The 20,048-nt window shown below is 39.0% G+C and overlaps 1 pseudogene; it reads right to left on the bottom strand.

The window, feature by feature from the left end:
• Window positions 1-202: 202 nt before the first annotated feature.
• Window positions 203-20,048, bottom strand: part of LOC149187715 (UDP-glucuronate 4-epimerase 2 pseudogene) — a 148,380-nt pseudogene continuing 128,534 nt past the window's right edge.

Here is a 20,048-nt window from a genome sequence, read left to right as displayed (position 1 = left end):
TGATGATGTGAGAAAAACTGCCTTGACGTATTTTTTCAAAATCTAATATGCATATGATGGCCTTAAGAAAGAACATATGATCAAGACCCCAAGACAAGAATGAAAAATGCATATTGACAAAAGGCATCCATGGTGCTTCTTCGATGGTGTAGAATTGAGGTTTGTGTGATGCCAAGGGATTTTTATACATGTCAAAGAGCCATTACATCACCTTCTCTTGTGAACTAAGACTAGGGAGAAACAATATATATGAGTGCAAATCATTCACTTTCAGAAATTCCTCCATCATACTCACAAGATTTGGGACCGAGATAGGTGACATGTTCCCCAAGTTGTAAATCTTGAGTTGGGAAGGGCCTTTCTTCTTTCCTCCACTTCATGTACTCTTGTCTATAGTGTTAAGAGCACCAACACAACCGTTGAAAATTTCATCAATTTATGTGAAGTCCCTTGCCACATCAACTTGGTTTGGACCTTGGAATATTGCAATAGTATTTCCTTGAAGTATATCCTTTTTGAAAAAGAAGTATGCTATATCAAGCCTTCCCCAAGGTCTAGAAACAATGAAGAACCTGAGACCTATGATGGAAAGCCCATAGATGTGATTATAAGTGTGAGAAATCACTTCCCCTACCTTCTTTGAAGTTGCATAGAGACTAGCAGGTTGATCTGTTCCATGTTGTTCAGAAAAAGGGCTCTCATTATTCAAACCATATACCAAGCTTGAAGAGCCCAGACAATAGCAAGTTGTGGGTTTCAGACTTGTAGATCTCAAACATATTAACCAATCACATAATCTTGTTGTGGTAATATGAGTTGGGATTCTCCATGGCATACATAACCCTAGCCTGTGCAACCAAGTGCATTACATGAGAGAAGGGAACCACATCAAAAAACTTCTTTAACAAATACCTATCATTATCCCAATATAGGTAATGATTTTGATGATATGTAGGTATTTTTTGTGGTATGTTTCTTTTGGATGCTAGAGGCCATCTAGGGCTTGTTTGTTGATGTATTTTCAGTTCAGAGATGGATTGCACTCAGTGCTATTTTGGTTATGTGCATCCTTACATGCTATATAAATGAGAACTTTAGTTTTTTTGTGTATAAATGGTTTGGATTCATATGGATGCACATGAATATATATGTTTTTCTTTAAATTTTGAATATTTTAGGTGTTTTTGGTTGATTGGTTTTTTGGTCCAGTTTGTTAACTGGTTTTGGTCCAATTCTAACCGATTATGGCTTTCCGATGTGATCATTGATTTGGTTCCAATAAAATTGGTATCTACTATAGTTTATTTTTCTTAGTACTAATTACATTCTAGACTCATGAATGATGAATTTAAATTTTAAATCAATTTACATTCTAAAATGATGAATGATAAATATAATTTTTAAATCAATGTAAATTATAGAATGATGAATGATGAATATGGATCAATGTATTTCATTATTGAATCTTGTGGTGTATGGATGAATGATGAGTATGAGTGATGTATGTACCAGTATGAATGATGAATATGGATCAATGTATTTCATTATTTAATTCAATTATGTATGGATCAATATATTTATGCTTCATTATTGAATATTGTTTGTGTGTGTTAGAAATAATTATATACCATGACATCTCCCCTTCACCCCTAAATTTCCCTAAAATTTGAGGGTACTCCCACACACCCCACATGTGCGTCTCCCCACACCCACATCCCCCCATCTTGGAGTCTTGGTGGAACATTTCTTTAGAACCTCTCTATTTTCTAATAGAAAAGAACAACAAAAACACATAATGCCTTACATCTAAGAACGAAGCCAACATGAGGGCACATTAATACAATTATGTATTCAATTATTTGGTCAACCAAAATAGGATCTAAATTGGAAATGTTGGAAAAATTACTATATAAAGAGAGATCATTAGACTCTATGAGACATGCAGTAAGGAGGTACAATAAAAAGTTTGTATATTATTGAGAGATGTTTACTCGATATCTTGATGGATTAAGGTTGTTATGCAACCCCTATAACACTTTGAAGCAGTGCTTTAGTACTATTCTGTATTTTCTAAGTATTCAATATATTTAGGATAACTTGGAACCCTACAGGGTTTGGCTTCTAATCTTAATTTTTTGACATTGTTCTACAACTCAAATGTTTCATAACCAGGAGAATGGCCAAACCACACAATTGGTAGAGAAATTAGATGGCCTAGGGGTAATGGCATACAGAAGGATTACCCATAACATCATAAAAATTGTATGCAAGTCAATCTGGGTTTCATCATCAATGTCCCCCATTGTGACTGGAGCCATATATATTTAGAATAATGTCCCCAACAAGGGTCACTTGGGTTGCATATCAATTGGTTTGTGATACTCAAATCTGAAATACATAGGAAAATTTAAGGAAACACATTATAGTTGTAAGTATTGTCACTCCCTATACCTATTAAAGTCTCAAATCTAGCCAATAAAGTTGTGATTCAGTGTTGAGGGAAATGGCTTACCGAGCTGATCATCAGGGTTCCAATCCCCTTGAAGGGCCAATTCACTAGCGCAAGTGGTCTAGACCACATGTAATTTTTCTAATCTAGCTTGAGGAAACACCATTTTTCTCATCTAGGTTGTGGAAACATCATTTTCTGAGGTACATTGTATTTCATCTCGGAAAATATCATTCAAGTCCCCCAAAATATGCCCATGAAACACAACCGAGTTGTATGAAATCTAGTCTAGAACTCAAGAAATGCAAAATAGACAAATTCAAGTGCATTTCATGCTCAAACCCATGAAACAGAAGCTCAAATTTATGATTGAATTCAATCTTTAAAAACAATGATGGATATAGAATGACTAACTTAAGGTTTTGAGGCGCTTCAGGCTTACAAGAGAATACCAACATCTCAAGGGCCTCGACTAGTTGTCTCTGAGACCTAGTTGTCCTTGAGAATAGGAAGAAGAAGAATCAGGGGATGCACACTGATTCAGTTTGTTTTCTTCTCCTTCAACCTGAAGTGGTTGATCAATTTGACTCTCCATCATAGATATCCTTTTAGAAATCTAAAAGACATTTTCGATGCCCTACTGTTGGGTTGTGTTATATTCTTTCCACGACTAGCCCACGTAGTTAACCGGGGGGTTAGAAGGGGGGCGGAGCCACCCCTTCGTTGTTCTGATTGCATAGCGAGGGGGTCATAAGGGGTTTGAGGGGTGCAGGTAACCCCACTCTATGGGTTTCAGGGCATCACCCCAGGAAATTTTGTTTCTTGGACCTTATTTTAGGTTGGGCGGACCTACTTATGGTTTTGTGCATGTTTTTCGCACATGGTTTTGGACACGATGGTTTTCATTCCATGGTATTGGATGCTTCAGCATGTATAAATATGTATTGTAACATTGAAAGGAACATGATGAAAAATCAAGCTAGTAGTCCTGGTTTTGGGATCCAGGGGAAAATCTCTGTGTATATGTTCTTTATGTGTTATGCTCTCGCATTATTTATTTTCTGTGTCTTAGAATTCGTATATAGGTAATTTCTGTACAGGGTTAAAACCTAAATTTGGTATTAGAGTTGTTTTGGCTTCAAGGGGACACCTTTATTACTGAGGGGTTTCGCTCAGGCCTCTGGTAGACTGTGTTCATAGGAAATCTGCGGGATCGATTCTAGTAGTGAAAGAAGATGGCAAGCAATGGAAAGATAGAGATCGAGAAATTTAATGGTGAGAGTTTTGAGTTGTGGAATCTCAAGATGGAGGATTTGTTGGTGGATAAAGATTAGTGGATACGGTAGATCCGGATACTAAACCAACGGGAGTGTCCGATGAAGAATGGAAGAAGTTCGATCGAAAGGCAAAGAGCACAATACGATTGTGTGTCTCAGATTCAGTATTGTTGAATGTATCATGGGAAGCTACGGTGAAGGATTTGTGGGACAAGTTAGGGACTTTGTACCAATCTAGGTCTCTGGTGAATAAGTTGTTCTTGGGGAAAAAGTTGTATAACCTGAGGATGAAAGATGGAGACTCGGTGACAGAGCATATGAACGCATTTAATACTATGGTAAGTCAGTTATTATCTGTTGATATTAAAATTTCAGAGGAAGATAATTGCATCAATTTGTTATGTTCTCTACCAGACTCGTGGGATAGTCTCGTTATTGCAATAGGTAGCAATACAACTGCCTTGTAGTTTGATGAAATAGTCTCATCCTTGCTGACGGAGGAGATGAGATGGAAAAATATGGAGAGACATAATGGTGATTCCTTTTCTATACAAGGACGATCCTAGAACAGAAATAAAAATAAGTCATCAAGTGGGAGATCTAAATCTAGAGGGAGATCTAAATCTCCAAGAAAACATGTAAAGCTGGTGTGCTGGAAATGTAGACAAAAAGGGAACGACAAAATGGATTGTAAATCTAAAGCTCCTGATAAAGGAAAGGGATCTGATGATGCTCCTTCTACAGAGGTGAAAACCACCTCAGATGAAGGTGGGGATATGTACTTGGCTTCTTCAAGTACACATGTAGATCATGAGGCATGGTTGATTGACTCAGCTGCATCCTTTCACTTCACTCACCATAGAGAGTGGTTCTGCGAGTATGATAAATATGACGATCGTGATATCTTCTGGGGGATGATAGGAAGGCTAGAATCATTGGTTGTGGAAAAGTAAAGTTGAAGTTGCAAGGTGGAAGGGTTAGAACACTTCCAAGTGTTCTGCATATTCCTACATTGGCTAGAAATCTAATTTCCGCAAGCAAGTTGGATGATGCAGGTGTAAAAATAGTGTTCGAGAAGGATACCTACAAAATGGTTCGAGGAGCACTGGTATTGATGTAGGGAGTTTGGATTGGAACTCTATACAAGCTGCAAGGTAGCACTGTTATTGATGGGTGCAACAGTTCTGTGGTTCATGAAAGTGGAGCAGAAAATCTAGTGGTCTCTGGAGAGAAGACTATGCTGTGGAATTAAAGACTTGGACATGTTGGAGAGAAGGGCCTTAAAATACTTCATGGTGTAGGTTTTAACCCCGTACAGAAATTACCTGCATATGAATTCTAAAACATAGAAAATAAACAATGTGAGAGCATAACAAATAAAACACATATACATAGAGATTTTGCCCTAGATCCCAAAATCGGGACTACCAGCTTAATTTTTTATTATTTTCCTTTCAATGTTACAATACATATTTATACATGCTGAAGCATACAATACCATGGAATGAAAATCATCGCGTCCAAAATGATGGACCAAAAACCATCGCATCCAAAACGATAGACCGAAAACCATCGCGTCCAAAGCCATGTGCGAAAATCTTGCACACAACCATAGGTAGGTCCGCCCAACCTAACATAGGGTCCAAAACCAAAATTTTTTGGGGTGTTGCCCCAGACCCCATAAAGTGGGGTTATGCATACCCCTCAAACCCCCTGTGACCCCCCCACTACACAATTAGCGCAACGAAGGGGGTGGGTTCCAACCCACCCTCTAACCCCCCGGTTAACTACGTGGGCTAGTCGTTGAAAGAATATAACACAACCCAACATTCTCCCACTTGTTGTTTTCTTTCCACAAGGGGTCACAAGAGAGCTTAGTCATTTTTTCAGCCCTGAAATGCCCATTGTCTCTCTACACCAAGAGAACTTCTCAAAGCTCACAGATTTTGTCAATGCATCTGCAGTATTCTTCAAAGTGTCCACCTTTATTAGCAACACCTTTTTGTCTTCTATCATATCCCTCACAAAGCGATACTGAACATCAATGTGCTTTGTCTTTGAATGATACGGGGTTCTTTGCCAAGAAAATTGCACTTTGGTTGTCACAGTCTATCCTTATAGCTCCATGTACTAACCCCATACTTGAACACAATCTCTGCAACCAAACTGCTTCCTTGCTTGCATGAGTGGTTGCCATGTATTCTTCCTCTGTAGTTGATAGTGCCACTACATATTGTTTCTTACTCATCCAACTAATTGCACCTCCAAACAGGTTAAACACATACCCACTTGTAGATATTCTCTGATCCAGATCTCTAACCCAGTCTACATCAACAAAGCCATGAATATCCAACACTTTGTCCAATCCTGGTCTTCCTTGGTAGCACAAACCATAATCACTAGTGCCACGTAAATATCTGAAAACCCCGCTTTACTATTGTCCAATGCTCCTTCCTGGTTTTTACATAAACTTGCTCAATACTCCCACTACATGTGCAACGTCTGGTCTAGTATAGACCATCCCATACATCAGGCTACCAACTGCACTTGCATATGGAACACAGGACATGTCCTCTTCCTCCTCTTTTGTCTTGGGACACTGTTTAGCAGATAACTTTACACCTACAGGAATAGGAACCCTCACCGGTTTACTATCCTGCATATTAAATCTCTGCAATATTGTCTCGACATACTTCCGCTGTTTAACCAGAGCTTCCTTTTTGCCCGATCTCTTTTAATTTCCATGCCCAAAATATAGTTTACAGCACCAAGATATTTCATGTCAAATTTGGAGAACAATTAGGTCTTCAAATCCTGGATAATTTCTTTGTCATTTCCAACCAGCAACATATCATCCACATACAAGACCAAATAAATAACATGGTCACCAATTAATTTAAAATACATAAAATGATCTGCTTTGCTTCTGGTGAAGCCAATTCCACGTATAAATGTATCATATTTCTGATACCACATCCTTGGTGATTGTTTTAACCCATACAAGACTTCTTTAACTTGCATGCCAATTCTTTCTTACCCTTCTGCTTCATGTATATCTCCTCTTCCAGATCCCCATGAAGAAATGTTGTCTTCACCTCCATCTTTTCTACCTCAAAATCAAAAGCAACAGCAATAGATAAAAGTAGTCTAATAGAAGTTACCTTGGCAACAGGAGAAAAAAATATCACCAAAATCAATTCCCAACACCTGGGCATAACCTTTTTCTTCCAAATGAACTTTCTATTTCTCCACCTTTCCTTTTGCATTTGTCTTCTTCTTGAACACCCATTTGCTACTAGTGGGATTCCTTCCATCCGGCAACTCCACCAGATCCCAAGCCTCGTTTTTGTGAAAAGATGTCATTTCATCAACCATGGCCTCTTTCTAGAGTTTTCCATCCTCTGAATCTACTGCTTCCTTCACAGTTCTAGGATCATTGTCAGTAATAGATAAATAAAAATTTGAATAGAAAGCAGATGGACTATACCTTTTTGGCTACCTTCTTTCTCAAACTAATCTTCTCACACTCGGAGTTTGTGGCTCTTCATCTTCTGATTCCTCCTCTGTTGTAGAGTCTGATTCTTCCTCCTTTAGCTCAAACTCTATTTTCTCAGGTTTTATTGGTTGGACTTCATGTTTAATAACATCTTCAACCTCTTTGAACACCACATCTCAGTTTTACACAACCTTCCTTATTATTGGGTTCCAAAGCTTATAACCCTTTAAACCATCCTTATACCCAATAAAGATGCACTTTTTAGATTTACTATCCATCTTGGTTCTTTTCTCCTTTGGAACATGTACATATGCATCACATCCAAATACCCTTAGATGTGAAAGAGAAGGTTTCTTACCAATCCATACCTCTTGTGGATTCTTATCCTCCAACGCTGATGAAGGTGATCTGTTGACTAGGTAACATGTTGTTTCCACCGCCTCTGCCCAGAATTCTTGTCCTAACCCGGCACCACTGAGAATGCTTCTTTCCCTTTCCATCAACGTCTTGTTCATTCTTTCTGCAACTCCATTTTGCTGAGGTGTATATGGAGTAGTCTTCTATTGTGCTATACCACACTATTTACAATATTCTTCAAATTCCTTACTGCAAAACTCTCCCCCGTTATCTGTCCTCAGCACCTTTATCTTCTTCTCTATCTGGTTTTCCACTAGAAACTTAAATTCTTTAAACTTGTCAAAGACTTAAAATTTCTTCTTAAGGAAATATATCCTTGTATTCCTTGAGAAGTCATCTATAAATGATACATATTACACAGACTTACCCAGTGATGGAACCTTCACAGGTCCAAACACATCACTATGCACAAGCTCTAATATTTGTTTTGCCCTCTTACTACCAGAGGGGAAACTCACCTGATTCTACTTCCCATATACACAATTTTCACAGAAATCAAAATCCAAAGAGCTATTACTCATACCTTCTACCATACCTTTACCATGAAGTATTCAAAGGCCTTTCTCTCCAATATGTCCAAGCCTTTGATGCCACAACATGGTCTTCTCTCCAGAGACCACTAGATTTTCTGCTCCATTTTAAGGAACCACATAACTATTGCACCCATCAACAACCATGCTACCTTGCAGCTTGTACAGAGTTCCAATCCGAACTCCGCACATCAATACCAGTTCTCCCTGAACCATCTTGCAGGTATCCTTCTCGAACACTATTTTTACACCTGCATCATCCAACTTACTTACAAAAATCAGATTTTCGGCCAATGCAGGAATATGAAAAACACCCAGAAGTGTTCTAACCCTTCCACCTTGCAACTTCAACTTTACTTTTCCACAACCAACAATTCTAGGCTTCCTATCATCTCCTAAGAAGACATCACCACCATCGTAATTCTCATACTCACAGAACCACTCTCTATGGGGAGTGAAGTGAAAGGATGCACCTGAGTCAATCAACCATGCCTCATGATCTACATGTGTACTTGAAGAAGCCAAGTACACATCCCCACCTTCATCTGAGGTGGTTTTCACCTCTGTAGAAGGAGCATCATCAGATCCCTTTCCTTTATCAGGAGCTTTAGATTTACAATCCATTTTGTCGTTCCCTTTTTGTCTGCATTTCCAGCACACCACCTTTACAGGTTTTCCTAGAGATTTAGATCTCCCTCTAGATTTAGATCTCCCTCTAGATTTAGATATCCCATAACTATGAAGGAAGCAGTAGGTTCAGAGGATGGAAAACTCTCGAAAGAGGCCATGGTTGATGAAATGGCATCTTTGCACAAAAATGAGGCTTGGGATCTGGTGGAGTTGTTGGTTGGAAAGAAACCCATTAGTAGCAAATGGGTGTTCAAGAAGAAGACAAATGCAGAAGGAAAGTTGGAGAAATACAAAGCTCAGTTGGTAGAAAAAGGTTATTCCCAGGTGCCAGGAATTGATTTTGGTGATATTTTTTCTCTTGTTGCCAAGGTAGCTTCTATTAGATTATTTTTATCTGTTGCTGCTACTTTTGATTTTGAGGTAGAACAGATGGATGTGAAGGCAACATTTCTTCACGGGGATCTAGAAGAGGAGATCTACATGAAGCAACCTAAAGGTTTTGCGGTGAAGGGTAATAAATAAATGGTATGCAAGTTAAATAAGTTTCTGTATGGGTTAAAACAGTCACCAAGGATGTGGTATCAGAAATTTGATACATTTATACGGGGACTTGGCTTCACCAGAAGAAAATAATATGACTGTGTTTATTTTAAATTAATTGGTGACAGTTTTATTTATCTGATCTTGTAAGAGATGGTATGTTGCTGGTTGGAAATGACAAAGAAATTATCCAAGATTTGAAGACCCAATTATCCTCCAAATTTGACATGAAAGATCTTGGTACTGCAAACTATATTTTGGGCGTGGAAATTAAAAGAGATTGGGAAAAGAGGAAGCTCTGGTTAAACCAGAGGAAGTATGTCGAGACAGTACCGTAGAGGTTTAATATGCAGGATAGTAAACTGGTGAAGGTTCCTATTCCTCTAGGTGTGAGGTTATCTGCTGAACAGTGTCCCAAGACACAAGAAGAGGAAGATGACATGTCCTGTATTCCATATTCAAGTGAATTCAGTAGCCTGATGTATGCAATGGTTTGTACTAGACTAAACATTGCACATGTAGTAGGAGTATTGAGCAGGTTTATGTCAAAACCAGGGAAGGAGAACTAGACAGCAATGAAGCGGGATTTCAGGTATTTGTGTGGCACTAGTGATTAGGGTTTGTGCTACCAAGGAAGACCAAGATTGGACAGAGTGTTGGATATTCGTGGCTTTGTTGATGTAGATTGGGCTGGAGATTTGGATCAGAGAATATCTACAAGTGGGTATGTGTTTAACCTATTTTGAGGTACAGTCAGTTGGATGAGTAAGAAGCAATTTGTAGTGGCGCTATCAACTACAGAGGCACTGTTACACAAAATATTGTCACCATAACATTCGGTAGTCAGTGTGAGCCTATCACCACTCATATTGTCCTCCTATGCAAGTTTTAAACCTTAGCTCTTCATGTCAAGCCTTGAAAAATGAGAGAAAGTCCTTGAAAATCTCTAAAACTCTGGTTTCGCACTTTCTCTTAGCATTACCTGTGGTCCCACACCCCTTGGTCATGTCTCCTGCGGACCTGCCCGCTCTGTTTCTGTGTAAAGGGTGCGGACCCCTGTAAAAGTCAAAAAGGCGCAAGTACATTCTTAAAAACTCACTTTGGGTTATTTCTAGAAGCTTCTAGAGGGAATCTTGAGGTGGCAAGTTCGCTCCTTTGATGTTCATGCATCCCATAACTAAAGGAGCTAACCCCTTAATGTGAGGAGCTTATCCCTTTGAAGGAGGACTCTATCCCTTCATAGGTTGACCTGTAACTTCCTCCCTCTGCACTATAAAATGAGGTATTGGGCTGGTTACTGGGGAGGTTAAAAGATAAATATTTTTGAGGGTAAATGCTGTTTGAATTTAGACTTCCTAATTAAGCTTGAGAGGAGAGCTTACATACCTTTTGATCTCATTGGGAAGAGTGTGAAGCTTGTCAAAGTAGAGGAGATTCTTGCTTGGACCCTGGGAGGAGCTTGTACAACATCAAGGCACCAAGGTTGTAAAGTTCTTCTTTGTTTAAAGTTCATACAATCAAGTTTATTTTTCTCAATAAGCTGTCTCTTATGGTTTATTTCATGGATTCCTTGATCACCATGATGAATATGATTTATTATATTGGCTATGGAGGTGTTATTTGATGTGTGCTTGTTTGTGTTTGCAGGTTATTAAAAGGAAACTTGTTCGGACAGTCGAAGCGTGGCTGCCACAAACTAGTGTTGGACTTAAGGTAGGGTCTAAAACACCTCTTGGTTTTTATTTATAAATCGCAATATTTAGAGAAAGGTAGATTTGCTTGTTCTGCTTGTCGCTAGATATTAGTTGATACTAGGGAGATCGGTCTTGTCTACAAGAATGATTTATCCGGCCGACAAAATGGCGACTCTGCTGGGGACTTGAATTTTGGTTTTTGCCTTTACTTTTACTTTGACTTGAGAAACTTTTTCTCTATTTCTGGTTTTTTCTTGATGTGTGTGGGATTGGGTAGTTTTTTAGATTCTGAATTGTTTTTTGTTTTTCACACTTTTGAAAGAGGACCGCACGTTCTGTTTGTAACATAGTGCGAACATCCCCGCACTATTGCTTTACTACATAGAGCGGTACCGCATCTGGTTATACCGGATGCCTACAGACCCTGTCAAATTTTTGAAAAACCTAAAATCTTTTCATCCAGTTAAGATTAGGATTTGTTTATGGTTTTTAGCCTCTGCCCAAATCTGCATGTGTCTTGTCAGAAACTTCTTGTAGGAGAGTTCCATTGGCATTTTGGTTTTAGGTGATTTTCTAGAAGTTTTGCGTGCCTGGTTTGATTTTCGTTTGGTCTTTGTAGTAACTTAGAGATTAGAAGCCTAAGAAACCTCAGATTACCCTAGTCTTTTTGGTCTTCTTTATGAGTCTGAATGATTTGTGAAATCTGCCTTTGGTGAGAAATAGATCTCGTTTTCTCTTTGCAAAGCTTTGAATGAACTAGTTGGAAAGTTTTGAATTTCATTTTTTTTTTAAACATAAGTTGGGTGTTTTTTGATTAATTTGTTATTCTGAAAGAATTAGTCCTTAGTTTGTTGAATAACTAAGAAAACGTCCTCAGAAAGAAAAAATTTAAGCTTTTGCTTCAATTAGGTTTTTAGAATTTGTAGATCTCAAGATCAGATTTTTCATAGTTTTGAGTGCTTTCTAGAAATTTTAGAATCTCTTTTGAAAGAATTTGTTTTTGTAGTGTTTGAGTGTGGAAAAAGCAAAAGGATTTTTTCATGAGCATAATTAGTAGTCTCGTTTTGAGTTTTTTGGAAAAGAAAAAAGATTTTTTCTTTTCATTTATATGTTAAGGAAAGATTTGTTTTTCAAGCAATTGCATTCTCAACTCTTTCTTTAGCTAGGAATTCATTGAAGAAAAAGGATTGTTTATCATCTTAGGTTCATTTTTAGTGTTTTGGAGTCGAGTCATCACACCATAAATTTTCCTCTCCATACCTTTTGACCTAAGGAACAACCAATAAAAATAACGCTTAAAGTAAAATTTATCTAGCAATCTTTTTATTTCTAGGGCTCTTTATCACCAAAATAGCTTAGGCTAGTATCTTGGAGTATGGAGTAATTAACTCTCCAAGATAGTTAAAACAAACAAGTAGCTATATCTTGCGATAGGAGATAAATTCCAATTGTTACATCTATGCTCTGGGAAGCTCCTCTTGAAGGAGTAAAACACGAGATCATATCCGAACCAGTGGGGTAATCAATCCTTCCTCATTGGGAACGATAGAAGATATACACGTATTAAAAAAGGTAAACCTGAGATTGACCATTGTCAAGGAGCCTGGGGTCACTTGTTGGTAAACCTTGCATTATGTCAAGGAGCCTTCAAGGGGATTGAGCTTTGTTACTCTGCCCTTGCGTGTGTATCGGATCACAGACTGTTCCCCCAGGTATATTTGTTTCTGTTGGTAACCATAGTGACCATAATCTATAGGATTCTTTTCTAAGGTGACGGTGGAGGGAAGATCCCACTGTACCTGGAGCAGACGTCGACTAGACTCACTTGGACTCTCTGGGGGGTTCTCTTCACTCGAGACGGTTTAGTGAAGAAACTTGTGCCAGTCTATTTCATTAAACAGGTTGTCGGGGCAATTGTTCCAACCGCCATTAAGGTATTGAATTCTGCGACATTGGATTTCATCACCAACTAGTGTTTTCGATACGGAAAGTTATTGTTTGTGTGTGGTTTGAACTTCTAGATTTTTAGGTGTGTGATTCAAATTGTTTGGTTCTTTAGAGACTTTAGGTGGTTTTATTGAGGTTTTTCTTTGTTTTCATGTGAAGTAATTAAAATATTTAATCGTGGCTGAATTACCAAGACAATCCCGTAGACTTCGGGGGCAACCTCCCGAGTATTCACCAAGCCAGCTTGAAGGGATACGAGCTCTTGTAACTCCTAGTGACAGTAGAGTTGGGTCATCAGAAGAAGGAGAATCTTATTTAGTTGTTCATCCTGATTATCAAGTTCAAGCAACAGAGTATATTTCTGAACCAATTTCATTTTCCGAAGTTACTGGTAGTTTTTCTTCTACTAGTGAATTAGCTAAAGAACCTGAAATTTCTGAGCCTGAAACTGAACCTGCTGCTACTCCATTGTCAGGATTTGCTTCTCCAACTTCCAGTGGTCCTGGTTCACCCAGGGTAGGAAGGATCATTACCCAAAATCTTCCTTCTGGACTTATTGCTATTGAAGAACTTGTTAATCCGGAAGAAGGTATAACTATCCCTGAAAATCAACCAACTATAGAACTTAGGGAGCATGAATCGATCTTTTACAGTCCACCTAGGAGGGACGCTTGGTATCTTTCATTGACCAACTTTTTAGAAAATCCGGGTCTCAGTTTTTCACCACCTCGAGTTCCTTTTCATCCAACACCTATAGGTTATTATCCTCCTTTGAATATGTCAAGATATTCATCCATGTTTTCCCAATCACTAGAAACATTTTTGTATGGTAGTCCCTCTGTTCCTTTTGGGTATCAATCACTCACTGGTACTTTTTCAAGAGCATCTCCTCAACCTATTGAACATGGGTTATCAACTGGTAATAACGGAACTAAACCATTGAGTGTAGAAGATATTCTTATGATGTCAGGTACCATTCCAAATCCGCAACCTCAAGGTAGTCAATTACTGCCTGGGGGGCAACCTCAAGGTACTCAATTATCACCTGGGGGGAACCTCAAGGTACCCAATTACCGCCTGGGGGGAAACCTCAAGGACAATACATACCTTCAGACAGTACATTCCTCAAGGTCAACCCCAGACTCAGTACATACCTCAAGGTCAACCCCAGTATCAATATATACCTCAAGGTCAACCCCAATTTCAGTACGTGCCTCAAGGTTATCAATCTCAAGGTCAGTACCCAACTCAAGGTTTCCAACCACCTTTAGGTCAATCATTTGTCCAAGGAGCTGGAAATGTACCTTTGAATTATCAACCCTACCCTCAACCCGGTTAAGGTCCTCAATATGCTTAACCTTCTATGGGTCCATACCCTGGAATGAACATGGTGTGGGATCCATCTCAATCTCAACAGATCTTGCAACCGAATGTGCAGTTGTCATCTCAATCTAGACAACCTTTGGTTTCTGGTTCAACCCAGCAACCTATCCAGCCTACTATTCAAACTTCTGCACCTGGTGTAGTTTCTCAGCCTGGGCCTAGTACACCTCGAACTCTGCCTCAAACAACTGCTGCAAGTACTACAGCATCTGTTCAATCTACCCCACCTACTTTTGGAGTATCGGCAGCTCTGGTTTCTACTGTTCTTGCATCAACTCCTCAAGCATCTTTACCTCAGTCTGGACCTACAATTCAGACTTTGGTTTAGATGCCTGCAGGACAACCTCGTCCAAGTACAGTTGTCACAAGTCAACCTCAATTTACTTATCAACCGTACCAGGGACAGTACCAATTCAGTCCTGTTGTGCAGAACCCATTCTATCAGTATCAACCGTACCCTGGATATACTTATCAGCAACCTCAACAACCCCAGTATGGTCTGGTTAATCCTGGTTTTCCGGGAGGATCTAATATTCCAAATGCAATTCTAATTCCAAGTTATCCTGGATATCCTCCTCCTGGGGTTGGTCTTATGAACCAGGGTTTTCGAGACCCTAACCGTCAGTTACCATTCATTGCAACTTTGGACTTGCCTGATTTGTCGTGCCTTACGAACGATTCGATTAATTATCTTCCGTTTTGGCCGCTGATGTCGAATAAGTTGCCCAGTGATATCCCAAAGTTTGAAGGTAAATCAGGAGAGGATCCATCAAACCATGTGATGACTTATCACCTCTAGTGTGCATCTAACTCCATTATAGATGATTCAATTCGTTTACGTCTTTTTCAATGCACTTTTATTGGTCTTGCGGCCAAGTGGTACATTGAGTTACCACGAGCCTCTTTTTATAATTTTAGTCAGTTAGCCATTTCGTTCTTAACTCATTTTCAGTTGCCTGTCAGATATGACAATGGCACGGAATTATTAACTTCATTAAAACAGTCCACGTCCACTTACATTTCAGATCATATTCATGAATGATGACGTCGACGTCGTTTAGTGAAAGTTTTTATTCCGGATCAAATCTTAGTAGAATGGTTTGTTAAATCATTATTACCTAAAATCACTGAGGATGTAGCTAAGGCAGGAGTTGTTACTGAAGAGCAAGTAATTGCTCAAGCTCAGTGCCTTGACCTCATTTATACGCAGTCGGGTACTTTACACGAGAAAATCCCCGACCTTCCGAAACAAAATCAAATAATTGCAGCTCCTTTAGGGTCTCATGCCACTGACAGTATGATTAGTTCAGTTAATACCAAAAGTAAGAAGAAATCTTCAAAGAATTCTTCTCCTATCATAACTTTACCAGATTCCCCGATAGGAGACTCTTCCGTTGAAATTCCTACCGATATTCATGTCGTAGAATCATCTACGGCCAAATCAAAATCAGGCGGTAAAAAAGGGGAAGAAGAAAAATAAGAAAAATTCAAAAGAGAAATCAGATAAAATGAAATCTACTGACGAGAAATGTAAACCCCGCTATCCTTGTCTCATTTGTGACGAAGAGCATTTTACAAGAGACTGCCCTCATGACGCTGAGGTTGCGAAAATTGTCAAAGGTTCTCAAATGCCTGCTGTCTTGAAGGATCCTTTTCCTAGTCAAGATAGTAAGATGATCGGTTCTTCCTCAAATGCCTCAGAAGAACCCATAATGATGATTTCCCATGTTAGGATTGCAACACGATCGCAAGATTATGGAAGTAAAAGTCCTGTTGGTGGTAAGGAAGCAGAATCTTCTAATTCAACCCCATCAACTTCAACTCCTGGTTCTGATCCGCTACAAATCAAGAAACCTAACACAGACTTAGTAATCAAACCGCCTACTAAAGGTATACTTCAAAAGTCAGCTTTCAATCCGCATGCAAGGGCTACTCAGAACTATAACATTGTTGAAGACTTAGCTATTTCCCCTTTAGCAATGTCGGCTTTGGAGGTGCTGCAATCATGTCCAGCACAACGTAAATTGTTATTGTCGGCTATAGGAGTTGTTGATATTCAGGACTCGAACCTTATAATTTTCGATTTATAAAATAGTACACCTCGCTTACCTCATCAAATGGCTTTCCAGATTCCAATGTTAGTCAAAAACAGACCTTGCTTTAGGACTGTAATTGATGAGGGAGCTTCAACGTGTATTATGTCGATCCAGTGTTGGAGATCACTTGGTTCTCCTACATTCAATAAATACCTGACGATTCTAAGGGATTTTGATGGCCGTGGGTTCCATCCTTTTCGCATTCTACAGGATTTACCTATAGGGGTTGAAGGCAAAACTGTTAATCTAGATGTGGAAGTGGTTGATGCCCCACTAGATTACAACCTTCTCTTAGGTCGTAGTTGGTCTTACGCTATGACTGTTGTTGTTTCATCGGTCTTTCGGCTTATAAAGTTTCCTCATAATGGAAAGATCGTAACTATAGACCAGCTGACATATTTTTCATTCGACCTAGCCTCTTCCGAAAGTATACAACATGTCGGTAAAAAAACTATCCCTTATAAGGATGTTGGGGTAGGATTGGTTAAATATTCTGGTTTACTAGCAAATTTTTCCTTTCCTCCTCCTAACGTATCGCCTTCTACTGCAACCATTCATATGATTTCATCAGACACTATTGTTTATGATGATCCTTGGATCGTACCTTCCGAATCTGAGGCAGATTCATTTGGTGATGCGATGCCTTTGAGTCCCTATGAAATTGTGTATCAGGCTGTACAGTCATTTTCCGACCCTTCTTCAACTGAAATTGACCTAATGAATGTGGTCCATGGAGAACCACTTTCAACATCAAACTCAGATTCAACAAATTTTTCCGAACTTGTTCATACTGATGAGTAGATTCATGAAATTTTGTCTGTTGATGATTTACCATGGGAAGATCTTCATCATAGATCTTCATTTTTACCTGAGATTGATCATTTTGAAAATGATTTTTCATCTATTTTTACTACTGATTATGTCAAGGAACCACAGAATCCATTGAAAAATCCTGATTCTAAGTTAAATTTGGGAAATATTTCTCGAACGGTTCCTATAGACATTTCAGTTAAACCAAGAATTTTTGAAAACATTCATACAGGTGCCTCCTGTACAGAAAATGAACTTCAAACATATAAGGCCCTATTTCAAGAATTTCACGATGTGTTTACCTGGTCATATGAAGAAATGCCAGGAATTGATCCAACAATTGTTGTTCATGAAATCAAAACTTACCCGGATGTTAAACCCGTTCGGCAACGTTTGCGTCAAATCCACCCGCGAAAAGCTACCACTATTAAAGCAGAAGTTGAAAAATTACTTAAAGCAGGTTTCATTTATCCAATTCCCCTAACAGATTGGGTATCGAATATTGTTCCTGTTAACAAAAAGCAAGGAACGATAAGAATATGTATCGATTATAGGGATATTAATCGAGCCTGTCCCAAAGACAATTACCCAACTCCCTATATCGATCAAATTATTGATGATTGTGCCGGCAGTGAAATATTCTCCTTTATGGATGGTTTTTTCGGTTACAATCAAATCAACATTCTACCTACTGATCAACCAAAAACGGCTTTTATTTGTCCATGGGGGACATTTGCTTATTGCAAATTACCTTTTGGGTTGAAAAACGCCGGAGCAACTTTTCAAAGAGCTATGTCTTACGCGTTTCATGACATCAAGCACATTGTGCAACCTTATCTCAATGATTTACCTGCCCATTCATTACGTAGAGCCGATCATCTCAGTCATTTACGAGTGATCTTTATGAGATGTAGGCATTATCGAATTAGGTTGAATCCACACAAATGTGTTTTCTGTATAGAAATGGGTCGTTTACTGGGATTTGTTGTTTCGAAAGCTGGCATTCGTGTCGATCCCTCGAAGGTTGAAGCTATTGTCAAATTTCCTCCTCCTTCGACACTTCGCCAACTCCAAAGTTTGCAAGCGAAAGCAAACCTTTTACATCGATTCATTCCTAACTATGCCGACATAACAAAGGGTTTTACCAGGTTATTGAAACAGAATACTCCATTCTTTTGGGATGAGATAGCTGACAAATATTTTGATGCACTTAAACATGCGTTGACCCATGCACCGTTATTGCATCCTCCCAACTACAACCAGGATTACTTCTTGTATCTCGCCACCACTCATTCCACCATCGAAATGGTGTTAGTTCAGGAAGATGAATTCGGTAGTGAACATGTGATTTACTACCTTAGTCGAACTTTGAATCCGACTGAGCTAAAATATTCACATGTGGATAAATTGGCCTTGGCAGCTGTTCAAGCTGTCCAAAGATTTCATCATTACATCTTACTACGCAAAATTACTATAATTTCTTACTGTAACCCTATGATTTATATTTTGACAAAACAATTTCTAGGGGGCAAGTATTCCAAATGGATTGTTATCCTGCAGGAATTTGACTTGGAATTTGAGAAATCCAAGTCAAAGAAATCTTTAGTTTTTGCGGAGTTGATGTCTGACTTCTCGCATGCTGATACTGAAACTGTGGCGGAAGAGCCCATTGCGGACGAATCCTTGTTTCTTATCAGCACTCTTGATCCATGGCATGGGGATATCATAGTTTATCTCCAAACCCAATATTTTCGGCCTGAAATTTCATGATCTCAGCGACGGAAAATACGTTTCCAATCCCAACAATACAAGATTATTGGAGATACACTCTATCGTCGTGGGGTGGACTCTGTTTTCCAACGTTGTTTAACTCATGAGGAAGCTGAAAAGGTTCTAAATGACTATCACTCTAGAGCATGTGGCGGTCATATGTCTGGGTATGCCACAGCCCAAAAGATATTGCGTGTTGGTTATTTCTGGTGGTCTTTGTTTAAAGATTGTATTTACGTGGTCTGAAAATGCCACAATTGTCAAATTTTTGATCGAAAGATGTGTGCTCCACCTGCTCCTCTCCACCCTATAATTGTCGTCGGTCCTTTTGCAAAGTGGGGTATCGACTTTATTACATGTAACCCTCACTCGGTCGAGGGGCATGCGTATATCATCCTTGCGGTAGATTATTTTACCAAGTGGGGCGAGGCGATGCCTACATTTTCAGCAGATGGAAAAACTGTTGCGATTTTCATTTTCAATCATATAATTACTAGATTCGGTGTTCCACAAGCAATTATCACTGATCATGGGCATCATTTTTGAAACATCATGATGATTGAACTAACAGATTAGCTTGGCCTGCGTCATGATAGTTCTACTCCATATTACCCACAAGCAAATGGTCTGGTTGAAGCCATCAACAAAGTTCTAGTCATTATGATCCAACAAATCATTGGTATTCATAGGTCGAATTGGCATAACATGTTATTTTCAGCGCTTTGGGCGTATCGAACCTTAATAAAAACATCAACTGGTTTCACTCCTTTCCAACTGGTTTACGGTTTGGAGGTTGTGTTACCCATTGAATGCGAAATCTCGTCATTGCAAATAGCCATATAATTACTCCCAGCCACTTCCGAAGAGGAGAAACGTTTGTTGTACTTGGCTCAGCTAGATGAGAATCGACGTGATGCTGCACTAGAAATCGAAACTCATGCCAAACGTATTAAAGCTCAGTATGATTGAAATGTTACACCTCGTAATTTTTCGGAAGGAGACCTAGCCT

Source organism: Pinus tabuliformis, chromosome 3_1 (assembly GCF_031772625.1).
Source record: "Pinus tabuliformis cultivar Carrire ecotype Pingquan chromosome 3_1, CPIR1, whole genome shotgun sequence".
Taxonomy (NCBI): domain Eukaryota; kingdom Viridiplantae; phylum Streptophyta; class Pinopsida; order Pinales; family Pinaceae; genus Pinus; species Pinus tabuliformis.
Note: the sequence above shows the minus strand (reverse complement) of the source record. Positions and strands in the feature narration are given on the sequence as shown.